General features: G+C 41.6%; 1 long non-coding RNA gene across 1 annotated transcript; it reads right to left on the bottom strand.

The window, feature by feature from the left end:
- LOC128199426 (uncharacterized) lies at nt 1-4,918 on the bottom strand. Its single transcript, XR_008252069.1, has 2 exons — nt 4,042-4,918; nt 1-3,921 (listed from the first exon to the last, which is right to left on the bottom strand). It is a non-coding gene; the product is annotated as an uncharacterized LOC128199426 (long non-coding RNA).
- Nucleotides 4,919-4,925: the final 7 nt, after the last annotated feature.

Below are 4,925 nucleotides of genomic sequence, written 5' to 3' on the forward strand. Positions count from 1 at the left end.
TTCTTATTATTCAACGATTTATTTTTTCTTTTGTGATTATGAAAATATCTTAATGCACTTCAGCAGCCTGATAACATTAGTGCACCAACTATGAATATTGACGTTTATGATTATAAATAACCACTGATCACCTTTAAGAATTCGTAAAATTGCTGGCGACATTTTCGCCACGCCGTTTCGCGACACACCGGGCCGCCTTCTGAGCATAATTCCGATGGTGGTCGAGCATGTTCCATGGTTAATTATTCACTATGCACACCAAATCCACAAGTAATACCTATTATAAACACTTATTTGTACCGATTACGTCTTATTTTAATATTTTTCGTTCACCACTGTCACCATGTTTTAAATTAAACTCTGATCCCGATTGTGTGCTGACTTTTTATTGACATAACATAAACATCACTATAGCAACAACAGAAAAAATTCAAAGACAGCTAAACTGTCATATTTGAAACTATATTTTTTTAAACTATCATAGACTGAACAGGAGTGATTTTAATCAAATAATGTGCTTCATGCGTGCCATCTATATTGTGCCTGAGAAAACTTCGCTTAAGTTTTTGTACCGTGAGCGCTGGAAGACAGCACTTCATACAAAATATTTTACGTAAGCGAACTGTGTGGAAGTTTCACCCCCATGGCCTGCACACTCTAATCAATATAAATATTTATAATGCCGTTGTCCTGTCACATAAACGCCGAACACTAATTATTTCATAGACAATTTTTTTGGTTATTTATATTTTAAAGCTGTTACGAAGCGTCAAAACATCTAATAGCTGTTATAGAGAATTAAAATAGCTGAAATTAATGCTGAAATGGTTGTCGTATAGCTGTATAAGCCACTATACAGGCCTTTTGAAGCTGTTTTAATGTTTATACTGCCGTTAACCAGCCACTGTAATGCTCGGAGCTGGTTAATTTGGGGCCCAAATTAGAGTTATAAGGGCTGCGTAGCGAACTGTACAGGCCTTGTGCAGAATATCAAAACAACTCTAAGTAGTCACAAAATTCTGTAATCAAGCCACTGTACGGCTGTCATGTGTTACTTGGGTTATTACTCTATAGAAGTAGCGGAAACCGAAAAAAGTGCGATTGTATGTCCAGTTGGATTATTTGAGTTCATTCGCCTTCCTCCAGAATTACGTAATGCTGGACAAACATTTCAAAGATTTATGGATTCTATAGTTCGAGATTTGGATTACATTTTCGTTTTTGTCGATGATATACTAGTGGCAAGCGAGTCTGAAGAACAACACTACAAGCACTTGGAGACTATTTTCAAGAGTGTTACATGCCGCTCCGCTCGTCGCTCCGCCCGTATTGGACTCGCGGCCTTATTCAACACGTGTACGTAACTAGACCGCTGATTCGGCAAATCGCACGGGTGCATAGTGACATGGAAAATTACCACACTTCTTCACTTACGCTCGAAGACGTCGTTAGTTTAATTAATTTGTAATTTTTATATTAATAAATTCATTTTTAAGAACCAAGAACTCTTTCTTCTGGACACTCCTGCATCGGCGAACGTAAATGGCGCAGTTACGGTAGAATCTCGGGTCGAGTCGTGAGAAATAGTGCCAACTTCGCATCGTCTTCTCACCTCGATAGACTTTCAAGTTTCACCGAGATCGAACGTGTAGCCACGCAGTGAGGATTCCAGAAACAGAATCGAGTCAGCAAGAAAGAATGTTCACGTAAGTACGCTGAATTTTCCAGTGTCCTACATCCTTTATTAAACACCTAAGGGCCGGCGCCCACTGCCGGCACGGCACGGCATGTCATGGCAAAGGATTTCAATACTAATTAAATTATTTTGAATCTTATTTCAATAAGTTTAGAATTTACGTTACCTTATTTTGATACCACGATGCCGCGACGTGCCGCAGGATGCCGCGGCATGACGCGACACGCCGCAGGATGCGGCGGTATGACGTGGCACGCCATTGCATCCCGTGAGACATATGGGTCATTTTTGGACCGAGGAATTATGATTGCTAGCTAGTTGAAATAAGGTTGAAACTTGTGCAGCATTTCGATGGGGCGCATTCCGGTCGGTGCGCGGGGGCAAGGGAGGGAGAAAACGCACTGGCGCGCGCGATTTTTTCTCTCACACTGACTGAGCGTGGCAAGTAAATTAGCACGTGCGTACGCGATACAGTAAATTACTTCACGTAAAATACGGGAAAATGGATGAAGAGAAATTGATTAATCTGGTTCGTTCGCATGAGTGTATATACGATGTCTCCTCTCGTTTCTACATGGATCAACATATGAAAAGGAACGCATGGCAGAAAATTGCAGAAGAAATGAATAAAACCCGTAAGTTATTTTTTTACTTATTTATTGTCACAAATAGAAACTAACATCTATTAACAATTTCATTTTGCCAGTACACGTTACCAACATTAGAAAAATATTCCGTGAAACTGTGGCGAACGAACTCTTTCGTTCGCCCACTTTAGGTCAGGCCATCTACATCTTCATCTACATTCACATTCCAGATTCATTTTATATTTAGAATTCCCTCGACCGCGCATGCGTGGATAGATTGTTTCGCCCATCCATTACATCTTGACCGTTCCTCCATTCCGCATACCGCTTCATCTATTTGTTAACCTTTTATTTTATATCCTTTTACAATTGTTACTATCAGTGTAAGAATAAATATACATCAATGCAATCGTCGCCTCATATCAATATACTAATATAAAACCTCAATGGCGATATTGGTGACCCCGACGTGATCTGAACACGCAACGCAACAAAAGAAAAATCGTAACATAGCAACCGTTTTGTGTCAGAAAAAATGTATTCAAGACTTCAATACAGTGAAAAAATAAAGCTGAAATCACAAGAAATGTTCAAATTCAATCAAGAAAAATCGTCCATAAATGGTGCGCCCCAGCGCTGATTCAGGATCTGGTGCACTTCGACGCCGTCCACGCGTCGCTGCGCCGCCCTCACTCGCCGTTTGCCCTTGTTGCGCGGCAACCCAGCGCTGGTGACATGGCGCCCGGCCTGCCTCGCCGCCTCTACTCAACTCGTGCAGCGCCCCAGTGCTGATTTTTTTGGCACACGGCGCGTTCCGGCGCCGACCACGCGCCGCCGCGCCTGCTGCCCCCTTGCCGTCTGCTTATTATGCGCGGCACTGCAGCACTGGTGTCTTGGCGCACTGCGCACTATCCGCGCCACTGGCTCGCGCATACCGCTGCCAGGCGCGCTGTCTCCGCGTCGCTTGCTCACGCGCGACGCCCAACTGCACTGCTGATGTCATGGCCCTGCGCGCAGGGTGCGCCGCCTGGCTCGCGCACATCGCTGCCCGGGGCACTCTCCGCGCCGCCACGCTGACATCATGCCGCCCGGTGCGCTCATCACGCCGCCCGGCGCGCTCTACGCTGCTCGTCGACTCCACGCCATGTTAAAACAATCTCTTACAACCATCCCTTCCAGATTATTGAAAACTGTATCATTGGTTTTATTGATTGCATTATTAGTATTAGAGCCAAGTGCCTCCATAGAATGATCATCAATGATAAAGTTATGCAAACACGTGCTTTTGCTAGTATAATGTTGTTAACGTAATTTGGTTGAACTTTTATACCTTTTTGAAATAGTTCAAATCTTTCTTGTAACATTCCAAAAGCATTTTCTACAATACGCCGTGCTCGACTTAGCGATAATTGAATATCCTTTTTTTTTCATCATTTAAAAGATGTGAGGGGTATGGTCTCATAATATTTTTTGTTAGTGGAAAGGCTTCATCAGCAACAAATACGTGGGGTAATTTTTGAGTTGAATGTGGTAAAGCTTTTTCCGGTGGTATGCTTAAAAAACCATTACGTAGTTTCGAACCAAATTTGGAGCTTTGAAGTATACCGCCATCGCTATTTCGACCATATGCTCCGACATCTACAATCACAAATTTGTATTTTGCATCCACGACAGCTAATGAAACGATGCTAAAGAACTTCTTGTAGTTGATATACATACTTCCACTGTTATTAGGAGCTCTAATCTTGAAATGCTTACCATCTGTGGCCCCAATGCAGTTAGGAAAATTCCAAAATTTATCAAAGTCGGTTGCAATTGACTGCCATTGTTGGCTCGTGGGTTTCGGCAATGCAGTAGATCTTAGGCTGGTTTTACAGTCACGCCGCTAGACGCGCCGTTGGACAGCGCGCTGTTGGACAGCGCGCGTTTGAACAGCGGTGCACCAACTAGTACGGCGCTCCTCAATTAGTACGGCGCGTTTCGCTGCTGTGAGACAGTCGTGTACAAACAGATACAAAATGAACGGCAATGCGGTTAGAGTACTGGCTATTTACTTTTTATGGAAAAAAAGGCAACAAAAACGTCGAAGAACAGTAGGTGTTGATCCTTATAACGCTACAAGGTTACTGAGAGGCGAACACGTAACATCTTTCTCTGATTTACGAGAAAATAGTTATAAATTTTATAAATATTTTCGCCTATCAACCAGCAGTTTCGACGAATTACTGTGCAAGTTAGAGTTTTCTTTACGAAGATCCAGCATACGTCGCATCCCCATAGCTCCAGTGGAAAAATTGGCGATTACTCTAAGGTAAGTGAAATAAAAGAGTAGGGTTTGTAATAAATGATAATATTTGTTTGGCTTATTTTAATCACAGTCGTATTTTAATTACAACCTAACACACTTATTCATAAATGCTGATTAAACCTATTTTAGTTAAAATGGTCTTAAAATCGGAATCTTCTCTTTCATTTTGCAAATGTAGAAAAGAAACAAAACACTTGTAAAACCTATATTAATCTCACTCGTTTTTAATGAATAAGGGCATTATTTTAAATCACAGTGTTATTATAATCATTGACTTATTTTAAATCACAGTCTTATTTTAATCATAATCTTATTTTAAATCACAGTCTTATTT

The sequence above is a fragment of the Bicyclus anynana genome, chromosome 23, assembly GCF_947172395.1.
Source record: "Bicyclus anynana chromosome 23, ilBicAnyn1.1, whole genome shotgun sequence".
Lineage (NCBI taxonomy): Eukaryota > Metazoa > Arthropoda > Insecta > Lepidoptera > Nymphalidae > Bicyclus > Bicyclus anynana.